This window comes from Pleurodeles waltl, chromosome 4_2 (genome assembly GCF_031143425.1).
Source record: "Pleurodeles waltl isolate 20211129_DDA chromosome 4_2, aPleWal1.hap1.20221129, whole genome shotgun sequence".
Taxonomy (NCBI): domain Eukaryota; kingdom Metazoa; phylum Chordata; class Amphibia; order Caudata; family Salamandridae; genus Pleurodeles; species Pleurodeles waltl.
In genome coordinates this window covers 178,394,337-178,414,598 of record NC_090443.1, presented here as the reverse complement: position 1 = coordinate 178,414,598, position 20,262 = coordinate 178,394,337, and positions in this window count along the sequence as shown.

The following is a 20,262-nucleotide window of genomic DNA, read 5'->3' as shown; positions in this document are numbered from 1 at the left end:
GACTTGGCGAAGTGTAGTAGTCAAAATCACATATCAATGACATTATTTCATAAAACAATTTTAAACACCATAATCAATTTACCATTATATTAAACTCCAAACTGAATAAAGTTTCAAAGTTTTATTGCAATCTCCAAAATCAATGTCACATATATGGTGGGCAAAACTAAATTATAAACATACATGAAAACCATAGGCTGACAGAAACGTGTGAAACAATTTAGCCTACTAAACTTCAATACTGTTAGACACTCCAAAATAATAATGTAGATGAGCAGCCATATGATCTGCACATTATTGTTAGAATTCAAAGCATGTGACGATGACATCAGTAAATCATCAACATTTAATTTTAACAATCAATGTTAGAGCTCGGCCATCCTGATGACTAACCAGAATTGGGACTAGCATGTGTGGGAACGAGCTAATATATGCAGGTAAAAGCAAAATAAAGAAAAATAAAGACAAAAATAATTTAGAAAAACTTCTAACTAGGATAACTCACTATAAAAATATGCCGGTGTAAGTAACTAACTAAGAAAAACAAGTAACCACATTTAGTTAAATCTCTCCTCTCGGGATAGCCGACAAGGGCAGATCGTCAAGCAGGACGGTCACCTTCTTCCGGCATCAGTTGACAGCAGTATCAGGGCAGTGCAGAACACAGGCTGCACATAGGACAGATCAGCAGTTCAGAATTAGTTGACCTTATTTGTACTGAACCCGCATTAAGAGTGAGGGAGTAAAGAGCTTCGAGGTAGGAGGGAAAATCTAAGACAAAATTCTAAAAAGAAGTGGCATTGAGCTGACTAAAGAGAAGTTTCTAAAGGGACCTGAACACTGGTCCCAAGAATTTCACTACTTAGAAATAGGCACGTTCCATTCATTGGTCCTTCATGTGAGCACATTTCGGACGCCAGCATCCAATCATTGCGGTTAGCAACACTTATTTTGCTACTTTTCTGAATCTTCTCAGCAAAAGTGCATTGTCATTTCTATAATTTCACTTGTTCCTAACAAAATATTACACAAAACAAACTAAACCAAAAATGTTCACATGAGAACTACAAGTTTTCTGTCCTGTTTGACAGCTAGAACAAATAATATAACATTGTTGCTTTTGCTTACAATACAATAGGACATTTAACATTCACATTAGCAGCCTAGGGAAAGAATTCAGGCCAGATGGGACAAAATAAACAAGTGATTTTCCATTTCGGCTTAAAAAATTAATCTTTCAGGCCTAATCAAGTTAAGAAGCCTTAATAAACATTAATACATTTAATACATTAATAAACCTATTGTGCACCTTACAATTTATATAAAATATGCAAAGCGAATTATTCAATTGCAAACATTTTTATAACATGTTAGAACTAATTTTAAACATGCATTTATTTTTCTACAGACAAGTAACTCATAATAATAAAATTCATTTAATTCAGTATAAGTACGATTCATTCATATTCATTTAATACTTTCAAATCTTAACTTACATTTTTATAAAACATTCTTTATGTTAGGTCACTTTGGTACTTTCTTTTAATAAAATACAACACTTCTCATGTTAAAACGTGGTACACAGTACGAGTGGTGGTCACATGGTTCACCATAATTCAAATGTGCACATTTTATAACTCATGTTATTTTCTCTGTTAGTCCTCTAAACGTAGATTAATTAATCACCATATGCCAAAGTCTATGCTGCTAATATATTAATAACATTTGATCTCTCTCAATATCTTGCTTTAAATGAGTTAAGTTTACATCGGATCTTCATCGCTATTCCCTGCTTAGTCAGGCTATAAATGGAGAACTTATTGTTTTTAAAAAACGTTCACCTAGCGTGTTCTACTGAAACATAACACTCACATTGTATTGTACTGCATTGCTTTTTATAACCCCCCACCCCAGCTAAATGCATCAAAAATGTAGACTCTTCAGTCCGAACATATCATGACTCTCATTGAAACTGGGTGTGACCTGTGAGTGTTGGCGAGCAGTGAGAAGGTTAAGCAGCCTACAGCTCACATTGCATGTCTTGGCGCCCTCTCTCAGGTGCTGACAGTGAAGGCCTGGGGGAGAACCAGCCTAGGATTAAAAAATTAAATATCTCTCATTCCTGTGCCAGGGGACCTCGCTGTGTCATAGGCTCTCGCTAAAAAAACCTGACCCAAACCTCATGTAACTGTTACACATCTATTGTGTTTTCCTGACAACTGTGTACATCTGTTGTCAGGTGGTAGAGAGGGCAGGGGCACTAAAGAATAGAGGTTTTGTGTTTAAAGAGCTACCTTTGTTGCTTTTCTGACCATAACTTCAAATTATGCCGTTGTCCAGTTTGATGATGTTACTTTTGATCATTGTGTCTGCTCAGATTACTTACCAGCACTCTTCATTATGTCATATCTCTCAACCTTGTGAGTTTTATAAGTTGCAACATTGAGTGATTTTGGAGAGAAAGCCAATTAAAATCAATGGTGATGGCACCTTTTTGGAAGAGTGAGCAAGGTTCATAGTAGGTGTTCCAGTTGAAGGCTAGGAGAGGCATTATACTTGTTTGAAGGGTGGAGGGGGGGGGGGGCAAGAAGAGTGTCACCCTTCAAATTGAGGATGAGGTGAGAGCTATGGTTAAGTTGATTATCCCTTTTTCTTCCAGAAGTTACAAATTTAAGGTGTGCCTACCTCATCTACAGCCCTGTTACCCAACCCAAAAACAAACATTTTTCCTTCCTAATTCACTCTTGTAGACTCAACCAGCAGTGAAAAGGTATAAAGACTGCCTGCTCCAGAAGCCTTGCTATGTCCCTACCAAACACTCCAAAAAAGTATGTTAGAACTACCTTCAGGCAAGAGGACGGGTTGAATAAAGTGCGGCAAGGAAGTAAGCATTAAACTTCTTTTCATCTTCCTTGTCTCAGCACGTAGGCTTTTATGCTATGCCTAAGCTCATGGCTACTTCACAGCAACTCATTGTGGGAAGCAGCACATCTGTTTTAATGTTCAAACACCAGCCACAGCTAAAACAATGAAACTTGCAGAGTAGAGGAGTGACACATGGAAATAAGCTGTACAGATTTTCATCACCCAACTTCAGTAGGTATTGGGATACATGTATAGAAGTGACTTCTCAAGTGGCTCCCTGGTAAATGTCCACAAGCAATGTACCGAATGCATCAGCCCAGGAGATCTCAGTTCTCCCAGGATAGTGTCTAGGAAGCAGGGCCTCAAACCTTTGTAGTCAAGAGAGGTGAGCATATTAACCCAAAGACTTTCGGAAAACTTCATTCATTGATGAACTGCTTCAAACTTCTCAACTTCATGAAATACTTGTCACAATGATAGTCTGCTGAAAGATATATGTCTACTGCATTAGTAGCACACAACAGGCGCAAAACAGCCCCCTCGTCTGATGCTAGAGGTAATAATAATCAGGGCAAGGGGTGTTTCTGCTCCCTTGAAAGGACCACATATGGTAGGAACTTGGTTGCAAACAGGAACAGTTTGCTAGAGACATCAGAGCCCCCAGCCTCTGAGCATTGGGGCCAAGGTGCCTGCTATTAGGAAGAAAATCCCAGACTTAGTGGCACCTAAGTTAAGGATTAAATTAGAACAGCACTGCCCCATGTCTCTGCTACTATTTGCTCAAGGCATAGAGCGGCAGGTGGAGAGAATCTGAGTTGAGAAAACTATAGTGGGCATCCCATTTGAGGGAAAGGAATGTGAAATATCATTCTATGCTGGCAACATTTTGTTAACATTGGCTAACCCCCATGACATTGCATCCAGCTGTAGTGTATTAAATGTGTTGGTAAGAGGTCTAAAAATGAATATGGGAAAACTGAAGATCTTGAATCAAAAGCATTTCCCCCAGAAGATCGATAGTCAGGAGGGAGATCTTCCCATTTAGATGGGCCAATAAACATAACATACCTCAGGATACAAGTCCAGGCTGAGAATCATCACAGAATGATCAAAGCTTGAGGCAGATAAGATCTAGCCCTTCATGGACCACCTGATAGACACCCACTTTGGGATTTGCTTTGGCTGCACAAACGCAACAGATTTCCCTATATATTTTTATCCACTCATTGTGTACCACCTATTGGTTTGGGGACACTGGTTTGAATGGTGCGGGTGACAATGTTTACCTCCTCGTAAACTATGGTGCATTACAGCCCTAATTTTACTGCCGCTCTAAATGAGGATCTTTTTGAACACTGGAGGGAGAATGAATGCCTCACAATAGCTGACTAGTTCCAGGAAGAATGGCAAAATACATCAATGAATTTAAGTCTGATTTCAAGTTAAGGGTGTAGAAAACTGGGGTTTTGATTTGTTTTTCAATAGCAAGTGTATTGTAATTGGTAATTATGGTGCTGGAATTTAGGGGTACGTGGACACAATACAGTAACAAAGAGTAGAACATTGTTTCCTTTGACGGCTGCTATTGGTTCCACCATCTGCTTCCACTTATATGTGCAGTTTTCAGTCACGGCTAGCTGCCCTTGCGCAGGGGTTGAGGGGGTGTGAGATGTTGTCAAATTATTATTTTTTGTAAAACTTACATGCACTCCACTCCTCCGTCTCTTCCGTCTCCTCTGCTGCAGGCAGGCACAGACTTCCAGCATGCCCTGGCCAGGCAGGGTGCTCTCAGGCAGGCTGGAAGCCTGTGCTTTCTCTCTCCAGCCCGGCACATGTGTTGCCGGGCTGGAGAGAGCCTACTGCGCATGTGTGTTTGGCCGGACTAAGAATGCCAGCCAAGCATACATGCGCACTGAGGGGAGTGCACAGTGCACTCCCTTCATATCCTCATCATCCCCAATGCCCCGCCCCTTTAACAAACAAAATGATAATAAACATGGTTTATTATTGTTTCTTTGTTAAAGGATTTGCAACGGCTGCTGCTGGCGGGGGGAGGCGACGCTCCTCCGCCCTAACAGAGGACCCGCCGCTGGCAGTTACGAAGGATACCTATGTTATATCAAAGACCATATCATATTGAGTCCATTGTTATTGTGGGTGAAGCCATGGAGCAAAACTAAGTCTGTATTGATAAGATCCCTTATTTCTGATTGATTGGCCCTAGATAATGAGTCTACAATTTAGTGGCTAGCATATATAAAACAAAATACACGTTTTTGTAGAGTAATTTTTAATCCTGACACTATTACATACAGCAAGAGTCCAGGTTCAAAAGCCTTTACCTCTATTTTTTCATGAAAGTCGGAAAAAGGTGCTTTAGAATTCCCAGATGCTTAGCACTTGTAGGCAACTCCCCTTGCAAACAGCTCCCCTGTATTACATGGTTGCCATTAACAAAGATGCCTTTAAATTTCGTCTTGTCATGTTTCTGTGCTTTTAAAGACCGATGTTAAATGTCACACTATGGGGGTCATTACAACCCTGGCGGATGCCGGAAAACCGGCGGTAAGACCGCCAACAGGCTGGCGGTCTTACCTTGGTGTATTATGACCATGGTGGTTACCGCCATGGTCATCTGCCGGTTATCCGTCCCGCCCGCCAGGGCGGAGACGACTGCTGGGCTGGAGACCTGGGTCTCCAACCCTGCGGCCGTCAGTATACCGCCGGCGGTATTTGGACCCGGCTTACCGCCGTGGATTTCCAGCAGTTTCAACCGCCATGAAATCCATGGCGGTAAGCACTATCAGTTCCAGGGAATTCCTTTTCCCCAACCCCCCACCCCCACCCCGACTCCCTCCCCTACACCCCACACCACCCCTGCCACCCCCTTAAGGTGGGAGGGCCCCCCTCCCTCCTCCCCACCCCGACCCCCAACATAACATTACTCACACACACCCGACACGCATGCAGGCACCACCAACACACACGCACACACCCCGACATACATGCCTACATCCACACACACAGTCAGACACACACACCCACATTCAAACATACACGCACACATCCATACAGACATACCCACACTCATTCCCATACACACAACACCCCCGCAAGGATACATGCACTCACACACCCCCTCTACATGCACACACGCACACCCCCATGCACGCACACAACTCCCAACACCCCTGCACCCCTCTCCCCTAACGGACGATCGACTTACCTGGTCCGTCGATCCTCCGGGAGGGGACAGGAGCCATGGGTGCAGCTCTGCCGGCACAACACCGCCAACAGAACACCGCCGCGCCGAATCACAGGACGTGATTCGGTGGGCGGTGTTCTGATGACATGGCGGTGGAGGTGGAGCAACCTCCACTTCCCCGCCGCCTGTCACTATGGCTGTTGGTGGCTCTCCGTCGGAATAACGACAGAGAGCAGCCAACAGTCATAATATGCCGAGCGGCAAACCGCCTGCACAGGCGGTCTTCCGCACGGCGGTCCCTAGGTGGTCTTGCAAAAAGACCGCCGAGGTCGTAATGACCCCCTATATCTTCTAACATATTGCTGTTTATTCTTTTAACATGGAAATTGGGGTTTAGTTTTCATTCTCTCACTAAAATGTATAAGGATTTGGATTTTGTAAAGTGAACTATGTGACAATTCTGCTGAAGTACAGGAAGTATGAAAGCAAAAGCTGTAGAATGTTAGGTGCAAAAGAGAATTATTCACTGAAACACAGTATGCCTCACATTGCTGTTTTTGTTTTTAGTCCTCATATTACCACAAAAGTCAGGAGAGGTCTTGTCATGTCTCTGCCCTTGTCAGGTCCCAACCCTGAGAGCAGACACCTGAGACGTTGCCTCCATCAACATAGTGTAAAGAGATACGGGAGGGGAGTTGGGCCCATCTCCCCTCCACTTCTCAGTTGTGTCGAATTAATCATTGGACTCTTACCATGATCAACTAGAAAACAAAAACAAAAAAAAGGTGATCCTGTACCTATCTATTCAGGATGATTAATTCTATAAAAGGTAAAAAAAGGTTCCCACATTCTCTGACATCTGGACTGGCCTTTACTACAGTCGAGGTCAGAGACTTTCTTCACCGACAATAACCATTCAATATGAGTTGGGGGGGAACTGGATATCCACTTGAAACATATTTCCCGCTGTGCTATCAAAATTAAATTAAAAAAAAGATGTGCCAAGGGTTTCGTCAGTTTATCATGCATATTTCCCCCAAAACCCTCATATAGTCCAAATATAATCATTGGTAAACTCATTTCTGCTCGACCATTTCTAATGGATAGAATTGTCTTACCCACATTTTCCCCAGAAATTTTAATTCTCGGACTCCACCACCAAAGATGTATGTCATCTGCACCCTCTAATCGACACTTCGGGCAATCACTCCTCTTTTGAAAACCTATTTTAGCAAACCTTCTAGGAGTCCAATAGGCCCGATACAAAGTGAACAAATGATTCCTCCTCAAAGAGTCTTAAAAGATGTTTACCCGAGGTGGAAAAGATCAAATGTCAGAAAGTCAGTTTTCCACCCCTCCACAGGGAGTGGGAGCGAGACGTCCTCAGTCTGTATTAGTACCCAATACCATCTTGAAACTTCTTTCTTTAGCCTCTGGGTGCCTATGATTTCACTTTCCCAATCCATGACAAGCCCAGCCTTGGGCTCTCCTTGTAACCAAGATTTAATTGGTATATATTTAAATATGAAATCATGGAGCCAGTAGTAACTATTTGTGCAATTCCTCTGTCTGTTAGTGGATTAACTAAGGCATCCTGTAAGCATGACGGTGTACCGGGGGAGTCCCAAATTGGAGCCAACTCACTATAATAAGGAATTCCCAACTTCATTCTTAGTGCGAACCATATCCTGCAAGCAGAGTTCAGAACTTTTAATCTTACTTTTTTGTAGTATTTGGGGTGACAAATTTTTTAAGAAAATATGTAGCCTGCTCCCGAAAGTTGCCTGTTAGTGCACACAACCGAGGAGAGCCATATTCTTTAGAAAATGGTGGTCTGATATTTTTCGGTTGGAATGCCCAATTTTAAAGATGAAAATCTGGGAGTGTGATTCCTCCATCTTTTTTTTGTCCTCAGTTTTTTTCAGGCTAATCTTGGATTTTTATATGAACAGATAAAACTAACTACCTCCCCCTGTAGCTTCCGTAGCCAATCAGCTTTAAAAAACAGGGGGAGGGTGTTAAAAAGGAATGTAAATTTTGGGAGTATCACTATTTTTATTGAGTTTGTTCTGCCTAAAATCGAAAGTTGAAGATGCGACCATCGGGTAAGAAGCCTTTTAGTTTCCCTAAAGAGATTTTAAAAAATCCACGTGGGTCATCTCTGCCAGGTTTTTGACCACTTTTACCCCAAGATAACAAATTTCATCTACTATCTTGTGGGCCATTCCAGGTTATCATCATTCAGATTTATCAGTATTGACTAGGTAACCAGAGATTTCCCCAAATCGTGCTAAAATTTTGAAAAGTACCTGGAATTAACTCTGAGGGTCCTGCGTATAAATCAATAGGTGATCTGCATATAGGGCTTCCTTCAAAGCCCATCCTTGATACTGAAAGGGTATTATTCTATGGTCTAATCTGATTCTCCTGGCCAGTGGTTCAATGTATAGATTGAAAAGAAGGGGGGAGAGGGGACACCCCTGTTGTGTTCCTCGTTCAATTCTAAACTGAGAGGATAAGGAGCCGTTGATCAAGACCCTAGCTAGAGGTGTTTTATAAATGTTTTTAATTGTCTCCTAAATTATTATGCTCCATCACTACCTGCAAAAAATGCTAACTCACCCGGTCAAAGGCTTTTGCAGCATCAATTGTTAAGATGGTGAGGGGCTTATTAGTGGCGATAGAACTGTCAATTGCGGAGATCAAATCATGAACGAAATCATTTCAATACCGATCTTTCATAAAACCTCTCTGGTTGTTATAAACCAGATCACCAATCACCTTATCTAGTCCCCTGGCAAGTACTTGTGTAAAAATGTTATAATTATTATTTAGTAGTGAGATGGAGCCTATACACTTAGCATCTTTCTGTGGTTTTAATATTAAGGTTATAATGGCTTCATTCCATGAGAGAGGAACCGAGGTAGACCCTATAAATATCGAGTTCATCAATTGAGTTAAAACTGGAACAAGCTCTTTTTAAAAAGTTTATATAATTCAGCCGGGATCCCATCTGAGCCTGAGGCCTTCCTTTTTTTCAAACCAGCAATAAGATTTTCTCTTCACCTTGACTATATTGATCAATGGCCTGACTCTTGTCTGCATCTAACCTAGGGAGGGTATCCTTCCTAAGCCAGTTTTCAATTGCATCCACCGGAGCCACAGTATCTTCCTTATATAGTTCTGAAAATAATTTAACGAATGCTCTTGCAATATCATGCTTTTCTGAGGACTGCCTACCCGACTCAATCATTATTATACTTTTAATAATATTTCTGATATTATTAGACCTGATTTTCCAAGCCAATTATTTCCCCCATCCTTCTCCGTACTCAAAATGCACCAGTTTACTAGCTTCCCATTTACTTCTCACAATTGATTCCAAAAAGATCTCAAGTTAGTTTTTTGCTCCCAGAACAGGGTGCTGTAAGTCAGCCTGTGTTGTTGCATCCTTGGCAGTATCTATCTGAGCTTGCAAGTTGCAGAGGTTACCCTCCAAAGACTCTATTATAGCTTTAGTTCTCTTGATTTTATTGGCTGCATAACTAATCAATCTCCCACAAATAAAAGCCTTATATGTCTCCCATACAGTAGTTATCGATGCCAAACCTAAATTAGTCTCAAAGAAGTCCTTAGAATCCCTTTTCAACCGTTGTATGATCTCATCCTCCCCCAAAAGGGATCTATCTAGTGTCGATCTGTGGTGTGTGTGTGGACCTGTAAGGGATATGACCAACTGAACTGCTGAATGGTCCAGGAGGTGAGCTAGCTGGTCCACTAATTTATTCCGAATTCTCAGATCTATCAGAAAAAAATCAATTCTGGAGGCATGGCCATATATTTTGTTCCAAAACGTGAATTCCTTAGTCTGCCCATTTTTGACTCGCCTGGGGTCGACCAAGCCAACATTCTTGATTATATTGTGGAGACAGGTACTCATTTTAGCTGTGTTGACAGTTGTTCTAGTTGTAGATCTGTCTAGAGTAGGATTGAGCAAAACATTGAAGTCCCCTCCAATTATTATCCTATTCATGGCTCTATCTGACAATTGTGCAAATAAATCTATAAGTGGACCAGGGTCTACCACAATAGGTCCATAATAGGAATACCTTCTAGCTTAATATTTGCCAACACCCATCTCCCCCTAGGGTCAGCACTCACATCTGTCAAATGATCCTGAGTCCCATTTTTCAAAATAATTGCTACTCCTTAACATTACAAGATTGATGAGTGCAAGCGAACTGAGAAATCAATTTTTGTGTCTTAAGAATATTCAGTCATTCCTCATGTCTTAAATGCGTCTCCTGCAGGAGAAAGATCTGGTTGTCAGATAGTCTTAAGAATTCAAGGATTCTTTTTCTCCTGCCACTCACTCTGAGACCGTTCACATTCCAAGTTAGAATTTTAAGATTAAGCATAATATCAAACTCTGTAATCCTGTCCTGATGCAGAATACTATCTCATGCCTGACCCCAAAAAATCTATTAAGGTATGAGGACTCTTTTTCTCTTCTCTTTTCTCCTATCTGCTCCCCACATTTAACTAAATCATGCTTAAAACCCCAACACTACCCTTCCCTTGCCCTCCCCTTGGGAACCCTCCTATAAACCATAATGGGTGGATCATCCTACCCCTGAGCCCCGCCACTCTAGAGCCCGCTAACCCTCCTCCCTTATTTGTTCAATTAGTGTCATAACTTCTTGAGGATCTCTCAAGTTGTGCATTTTATTCCTCTACATTACCCTTAAGGTGGCCGGAAACTTCAGTTGTGGAGTTGCACCTAAGATTTTAAGCTCCTGCACATGCTTCCCTAGCTCCCATCATCCATCCTGCGTTGCCCTAGACCTTACTGAGAAAGACCAACCATCATGTTTAAAGACCTGTACTTTAAGAGCCTCTGTAAGAATCTGCTCCTTCATTCGATAAGAGGCAATGTTAACCAGAACTTTCCTGGGTTTATGTCTGTTGGGATTCCTCCTAAAGGGATCCCGATGAACCCTCTGTATTTCCAAATCCAAATCAATAGCAGCAACCATGGGAAAATGTTCTTTAATTAAGGCTATAATAAAACCTTTACTATTGTCTCCTTCCACTCCCTCCGGGATATTCAAGAACCTAAGAATATGCAGTGGTTCTCCAAGGATTCCACTTTATCTCTCAGGTCTTTCTCATTTTGTTTCGAATCGTGAAGCTCCTGCCTATTAGCCTTCACCTCCGTCTGTAAGCCCCCAGTAGTGGACTCCATAGCCCCTAATCTCGCTGTCAGATTGGTGATTTTAGCATCAAGACTATCGCAGACTCCTTGAATTTTAACCTGATTAGCCTCAGGTATAGCAAACTTGTCCCTTATCACTTGCAAAATAGATTGGAGTAAAGAGTCTGTATATGTTATACTGTTCCGTGCTGCCTCCACCTCGTGTAATACTGTGGTGTCCCCTCTTGGCATAATTTGCCTTATCTCTAAAGTGGCTGAACTCTGTATTGAATCTAATGGAGTAGATGCTTCTTCTGCTCCCGCTGCCGTAACGGTGTCCATATTTGCCAGGGGGGTGGACATACTCTGTTACATAGAGGTATCAATCTGCTCCTGCACCTTAAAAAAGGACCTGAGTGAAGGAGTAATTTTAGTTTTCTTAATGGTAATTTTTGCAGTACCTCCTGTCTCTCTATTATGCCTAGTAAGCAATGTTTTATTACTTTGAGATGGTATCCCCCCTCACAAGTTGCAGGAATTGTAGAAATTGATAATAAATTGGGGGGCTTACCTTTATTAGCGCGCTTCCCTTAAGCCCAGTGACTACCTGAGAGTTAGATGTAGCTGGCAGGGGGCCCAAGTGATCAGATCCGGGCCTGGAGAAGGGTAATTTCAGCCCCTGCTGCTGTGCTCTGGTCCCAGGTCTTGATGAGCATCTGGGGTTCATACAGATTAGTCCCCTTTGGCAGTGGGTTGGTGATAATAAGGACTATGAGGCTTGGGTGTGTGAGAATTAAGAATTTTATTTATGGTTCTTTATAGGTATGTGATTGGTTCACAAAGATATGGACGTCGTGCTCTTCCTAATTGAGTGTCTCTTCTCTCTTTCTGTTCCCAGCTCCCCTCTTGACTGGCGCAGATTTCTTCTTGGGCTCCCAGGCGGACCGGAAAAGAGAAACGGATAAAGGTAAGTCGGGATGGTATAGGAGTAGAGGTCTTTATTAGTAGTATAGGAGGGAGAGAGAGAGAGAGAGAGAGAGAGAGAGAGAGAGAGAGAGGTTGTGTGCCCTTTTTGGAAAGTGTGTTAAGTTAGAAAATAGTGGGTGGTGAAACTGTCACCTGTTCGTGTTCTCTCAGACTTCGCTTTTGTTTCTGTGTGCTCTTTAGGAATTACTAAATAGTGGCCTTTCTTATCCGTGATTAACTCCTTTTGATTAAGATCTTCTTACATTTCCCAGAATTCTTTCTTCCTTCACAATACCCTTCTTTCCCCTACCCTCTCCAGACTCCCTCTTCCCATCTCCCAGCCTCCACCCTCCCATCTCCCATCGTTATCCTTCCCTTTTGATTAAGATCTTCTTACATTTCCCAGAATTCTTTCTTCCTTCACAATACCCTTCTTTCCCCTACCCTCTCCAGACTCCCTCTTCCCATCTCCCAGCCTCCACCCTCCCATCTCCCGTCGTTATCCTTCCCTTTCGATAAGACTTTCTCCTTTATGTACCTTTGTTAGGCCACATCCCTCCCGGGACATGGCGGAGTTTGTGTCCTTCGGCTCCCTTTCCGGCCTTAGGTAGGCTGTTTACCTCCAGGATATCCTCGTTGCTCTCGGCACTGCCTCGGTTGTTCGTTCCTTCCTTCTCCTCTCCGTCGGCGTCTTGTTTTTCCTTTGTGCGCCCAGCGCAAAGTCCGTCTTCCCTTTCAATACTCTCGGGAACCTGGATATCCGGGTTCCCTAGGCAGTTTCCGGCGTCAGCGTTGCCTTGACACCGGGGCAAGGCATCGTCCTCGACATGGAATCAGGGTATTGTTTGCGATTCTGGGACTTCTGGAGCCGGGTGATCGGATAGCCGGCTACATCCCCCCCCCCCCGGGAGCCTGGCTGATCCTAAAGGAATCCTTAATGGTAAAGGGCCCTAATGTTAGCCCTCTGCCCAGCTCTGGCTTCAGCTGTGGAAATGCCAGTGGAGAGCCTGTGCTGGCTCTGCCCCAGCCGCCCTGGTAATGTAGCCTGGCCGCCGCCCCTCTACATCAGCGGATAGACCTGACTACCAGGAACCAGCATGGAAGAGACGCGGAGAAGAGGCGCTGTGCTGCTTCAGCCCACCCGGAGGGATCTTCTGGCTATGGGGCGCCCATCCGGCGTGGGCGTTTCCAGCTCGTTCTTGGACGGGTCTCCGAAGATGCGAGAGACCATGAGGATCTGCACGGGAGAGGTAAGAGGGCTTCCAACGCGGGCTTCAGAAGGGCGGGGACTCACGGCCAGCAGAACTAGCTGGCCGCCATGTTCCCGTTCCGGGGTTCAAGTCTGTCCACACATTGCTGTTTTATCAGTAAAGCTGTAAGTCTGTGCATATGTAGTGGCCATTTCAATGCAAAAAGTGCTGTCTGTAAATGTCATGCTTTAGTGATAAATGTGCGAAAGTGTGAAAGTATACTCTAAAACGCACCATCAGCTGCATACTACACCCGTATCACCCTGCTGCTGATTGGCTCGTTTGCTATACTTGTTCTTTGCGTGATACTTAGGGCCATATTTATACTTTTTGACGCAAAACTGCGCTAACGCAGTTTTGCACCCAAAAAATTAGCACCGGCTCTGAAGCGCCATGCGGGCGCCGTATTTAATCAATGACGTTAGCCGGCGTTAGCCGCCGGCGTTAGCCGCCGGCGCTGCCTGGTGTGCGTGAAAAAAAACGACGTACACCAGGCAGCGCCGGTGTAGGGGGATATGGAGCTTGGGCGCCAAAAAATGGGGCAAGTCAGGCTGAGGCAAATTTTTCGCCTCAACCCGATTTGCGCCATTTTTTTCGACTCCCAACCCCCATAGAAATGACTCCTGTCTTAGCAAAGACAGGAGTAATGCCCCCTTGCCCAATGGCCATGCCCAGGGGACTTCTGTCCCCTGGGCATGGTCATTGGGCATAGTGGCATGTAGGGGTGCACAAATCAGGCCCCCCTATGCCACAAATTTATTTTTACAAAATACTTACCGGAACTTACCTTAATGTCCCTGGGATGGGTGTCCTCCTGGGGTGGGCAAGGGTGACAGGGGGTGTTCCTGGGGGCATGGGAGGGCACCTCTGGGCTCCTTCGGAGCCCACAGGTCCCTTAACACCTGCCTTGTCCAGGCGCTAAAAAACGGCGCAAAAGCAGCCGTACGTCATTTTTTTGGACCCGCCCACTCCCGGGCGTGAATTTTGCCCGGGAGGGTAAATTCGGCGCACATGCCTCGGAGTCAATTTTTTAGACGAGAACGCCTACCTTGCATATCATTAACGCAAAGTAGGTATCCACGTTAAAAAATTACACAAACTCCATGGACTTTGGCGCTAGACGCGTCTAACGCCAAAGTATAAATATGGAGTTAGTTTTGCGTCGGAATTGCGTCAAAAAAACGACGCAATTCCGGCGCAAACAGAGTATAAATATGCCCCTTAGATTTTACGAAGTTTTTAACGTCAGTGAAATAACATGGAAGGCAATACCCCAATCTCAAAAGTGTTCCAGCCCCACTGTCTGTGTTCCTGTAATAATGTTTTCGCACAAAGGACAGCATTTTACATTAATCTGTTTCTTGTACATTACATATAGGAAACATTTTTAGCCCCCTTTTAGGTGAACCAAACATCAGACACTTTATAGTAGCTTTTAGCTATTTACAGCAACTAGACAGCCTTCGTGCTTGTAATGTTGTCTTAAGCTATATAAGATGAGCTCTAAGGACAAGGAAGAAATATGGAACAATTGAAGAGTACTAGCAGTTTTAAGAACTAGCTTCTAGATACTTTTATTGTTCATTTGTAATGTACTCCAGTTTATCTGTAATACCCGTTTGATTTTTATATGGGTGTAATAATGTCCCTGCACAAATCACTGTTCACTTTAATCTGCCTTGCATGGTTGCAGTTTTATAGTGGAAATTATTTTACTTATTCATCTATCGTAGATTGATAGCTTTTGAGTTTGACATGTTGCTCGTGTCATGTATGTCTTACTGACTATAAGGACAAAGAAGATACATGGAGCACTTGATGATATCCATGAACGTCATTCAGGAGTCACCAGGGGTCGAGGCTGCGACGACTGACTTTCCCTTTGCTACCCCTGGCACTGCTTTTGCGACCCCTGACCTCAGAGGTGGCAAAACAATTCAGTGCCAGGAACACAGAGGCAGCTTGTCCTTATGGGTGGTAGCTGGGGTTCAACTCTCCTTATCACTTGTCACACTAATAGTGAATAATAACATATTATTCATTATTAGTGTTATAAACATGGAGTACAATTAGCTGGAATATGCCCTTCCATGGCACCTGAGGTAAGGAAAAAATGGTTTTAAATGTATGTTGTCTGTATGCTTGAGGGTGAGAGTGTATGTGAGGGTATGTATGTAAGTGTGAAATTGTGTGCATGTGGGTGAAAGTGGAGGTCAAACAGCGTGTGATGTCACTTCCGCTACCCCTGGCATTTTGATGAATTGACGTCAATGATGATAGCTACCTGCTTTTATTGAGTTTGATAGACTTTATTCTGGTTTATCGCAGATGTATTATATGTTAGCAAGGCACCCCAAGATTAGCATGTAGATGTATATTATTTTTAGATTGCATATCTTTTTTTATTTGCCTAGAGTTTACAAAATTCTTCATATTTTTATGGCTAGTATTAGCTGAATAAAAAATATTTGACTGACTAGGTTTTTGATTTAGTGGTGAAGACCCTGCTTACAACATCCACAATCCCTGTCAGGGTGGACCACAAAGGTCACTAAATCAACATGTGCTTTACTCTCTAATAGCTTGGCACACAAGCAACCAGGCTAAACTTAGAGGCATTGGGTTAAGTATCTATGCAGTACACAAACAGTAATATAGTGAAAGCACAACACAAGTAAATTCCCACACCAATTTAGAAACAAAAGTAACTACAATTACATTAAAATGAATTAAACCCAATTAGTAGAACCAGATTTATGAATGTTTAATATTTTAAGTGTAAAATAGTGCCTAAAAGATCAAAGCACCAATCATGGGAAAGTCAAAAGTTAAGGCTGACTGTGATGAAGTGTGGTTTTGCTACACAAAGTGGATTAGGCCCAGTCTCAGCCTGTCTTCAGACTTAGAAGAAATTTAGAAGGAAGGTTTCTGAGAAGGTAAAGTTCACAGGAGAAAGGCAGGATTGTGCTTCTCAAATGTCAGGTTCCCAGGGCAGACAGACACTGTAGGTTTAAATGTCTCAGAACTCCTTTTTCCTGAATTCGTTTCCCAATTTCTGCCATCAAGTCATTAAAGCTGTTTTTCAATTCATAAAAATAACCAACTTCTCCAATCTTACTTTAACAGGCAGCAGGGTCACTTCCTGATGGTTGCATGGAATTGTGTATTCTTTCTGGTTCAAACTGGTTCTGACTGGTAAATGTCTAAAGTGAGGCATTTGAAGTACCAACTAGAACGCAATTTGACTCTGATCCTTCCTCGTCCCTTGCAGATGTCCCATTGTCTGTTTTAAAATAAATATTTCTTGTTTAGTGCACATCATGTGCTTGGGATAGCCTAACGGAAAACCTTTTTCCCTTGGTCCTCGCCCTCTCTAAAATCAACATGGATAATTTCTCAGAAATAGAAAAAATACTCTAACACACAGTGCCATAACTGCATTAACCTTATAGGCCAGCCTAGCTTCCTTCAAAGATATTCCTATTGTATTTGGGTGCCTCGGAGTCCCCAAAGCCCAGAGGAGCCCTGAAGTTAACAAAGGAGCATCTCTTGAGACAACACGGTGACACTTGGGCCATTATGAATGTGAAGATAAATTGGCAATAACCATCTCCTGCTTGTCCTTCCCCAGGGTGTGGTTTATGATCCCTTTGGATATACTGACCTTAAACTTTAAGGCAAAGAGTTGAAAATGCTACGTAGGCTCCAACTATATACTTAAATGCTGTTGTCCTCCCTCAATCGGAACAGATCAGCATGAATTGACAGGTCACATCCGCTTTTCAAGGGAATCCTGCCTGAAACAACATTCACATTCTCTTTCCAATGGAACACAAGACACCACAGACTTGTTTTAGTTTTGTTGGGACTAATCAGTAAGGTTCTGCTTGAATCTTATTGCACAAAGAGCATGGGAACCGCATCTGGGCATTCCCATTATGTATAGGGCAACTGAGTGAGAAAAACAGAAAAACAATAAATTAAATGCTTGAATTAATCTTTTCCATTGGTCAAAGAACTAGGCCATGTTCCATTCAACTTTTTTGCTCACTATACCACTAGAGACAGGGACCAAGCATATGCAAATGAGTCTGGCTCCTGCCACAATAGGGACAGTTCAGTCAAAAAAGTTATGACACATCCCTCATGCAAGAGTGTACAATTAGCCCTGGACATTGATTGAACTTGTTGGGCCTCATTAGTGAGGTGCAGCTTAATTCTAATGGTACAAGTAAGGGAATCACATCTCAGCATATTGGTCGCATTCTTAGATCAACTCGCTTTGCAGGACAGAACGTTATGGAAGTAGTGCTTGACTTAATTTCAGCCACTGGTAAACAGACTGGGTCAAATCCTTGTTGCTCGCTGTGAAATTAGGTCAGATGGGGCATGTGCTAGCAGTCCATGCTGGACTTTTTCTTTTGGAGTAAGACCATGACTTGTTTGCATGTGGATGATCCCCTCCTGCAATAGAATATTCAGGCTATAAAATCCTATTTGGTGTACACATGGAAATTAAGAGTGCCTCTGAATAATTAAAGAATGTCTGCCAACACTTTTGCTGCCTCAGTGTAGTTTATATTAGAGCAATGTTTTCCGTTTTCTTCAATAGGTCAACATTCTTAAAAGTGTTCACTGAGGAGGTCCTCTCAACAGAAGGCATCTATGCAGTGTTTTCAAGGGTGTGCAGTAAGGCTTTTTTTATGTAGTGTGGGGTGGACCCATTCTTGCAATGTTTTGCAAGTTTTGCTCCACGTGTTTTCTGTAGTCAGAGCTATTTTTGCTTATACTAAACTGACGAATTATTGATCAGTTAATCTTATTATGTGCAGCAAGATCAAACACCCATTAGAGTATACTGCCACTATGCTACAATAGTGTGCTAATACTATGTTATAGCACTAGGCCAGTGTTTTCACAATGTGCATCAGGGCAGGGTTTTTTCCAGTGGTATGCCCAAGACCATTATATTAAGTAGTGTGCTAGAGGGCTGCGTACTTATCTCGTAAATAATAAGACAATGTTTTCAATAGGGCAGAATATGATAGTGTTTAAGGTAGTTTCCAAAAGGGCCTCATTCCAAAGATGTTAAGTTAGGTATATTGGCGCGACTCTCACAACATGCTTACTTTCTCTTTATGAGAGTCAAAGTTCCATCTTAACAGCACCTTAAAAATGTATTGTGCACCCCATAAGGTAAATTTTTATTGAGCTTTCTCTGGAGTACTGTTAGAAATGTGGTTTCTGGTTAGCAGAGGCATGCACCCTGTCCAAGCAGGAACCACAATCCTACTCAGGGTAATTCAGATACATACCATACATTAGCCCGTGATCACCCTATGAAATATTGGCACAGAGCAGCCAGGCTTAACTTAAGAGGCAATGTGTAAAGTATTTATTTGTGCAACACAGCAAACAGTCATACAGTGAAAACCCCACAAAAAGACTTCACACTAGGTTAGAAAAATAGATTATTATTTTATAAATAGAACAAGACCAAAACGGCAATATTCCAATGAGTAAAAGTTGAGATTTACATTTTTAAAAATAAGTCTGAAAATAGCGTTTAGAAGCAAAAAGCATCTATTCGGATATCTGGTTGTGCCGGATTGAGACAAAGTAAAGAGTTCAGGCCACCTGTGAAGCAGCTCAGGCCAGCTAAAGGAACCATGCATGGCCCACTGAGCAACAATACCTCAATCCATGTCGAGGCACGAGATACCTTGATGATCCCCAAGCAGTATAGGTGTTGCGCCAGATTTCTCAACACAAGTGGGGTTATGCATTGGTTCCGTTGAATGAAGTGCTGGTTCTGAGTGCAGTAGTTCTGCATGCGATGCGCTGGGTTAATCCACGCCGGGGGGGTGGGGGATAACGATGTGTCAATCTTCTTGATGCAGTGGTGGTGATGCATTAGTTCCAAAACAAGGTTCTGGAGGCAGCTTCGAGAGCAACAGCAGTGATTTCCCAGCAGGCAATGCATCTGTTCCACTGGGTGCAACAGCAGTGATGCACAGGTTCTCGAGATGCAGCACTGTATGCTCACTTCCAAAGTCCCAGGACTGGATTGGCACCACTTGGCAAGGCAAGACTTGCAGCAAGCAGAGTCCAGGTGCTGTATGTGATGATGGGTTGAAGTCTTTTGTGTCCTTGAGACTTTAGAAGAACAGGAGAAAAGCCAGCAAGTCATTGGAGTCACTCTGGGTTCAAGTGAGATGGGTCTACTCCTTCCTCAGCAGGATAGAGGACAGCAGGCAGGAAAGCAGTTATTCCAGCACAGCAGTCCTTGTAACAGCACTGTAGTCATTCTTCCTTGCCAAGTTCTTCAGAGGTCTAAGTAGTGTATTGATTAGGTAGGGTGAGAGATCCAGCACTTATACCCAGGCAGGGGTGTGGAATTTCCATAGCCTACCCCCCAGGGCATATTGTTTGGGGTCAAGGACAACAAGTTTTCATGTTTATTGTGTCCTTAGGACAAGTAGGCCCAACCCCCTGCATATCACATTATGGATCAGGGAAGGACATTGTCTACAGTTAAGGTAATATTTGCATCCATATGTTCATACTGTTCAAACTTGTATTTATGGTTCATTAATGCACAGCCTTTACTTTTAGGGTGAGCACTCTAAGGAAATGTTGTAAGCTCGGACTGCGCTACTGTCGAGTGGTTCTACTATGAAAGTGTGTACACACGTTTTCAAAGTTTAACAATATGAAGCTACTTATAATGATCCCAGAATGCTTGCTGATCCCATGCAAATATTTGAAGAAGCTTGAAAGCA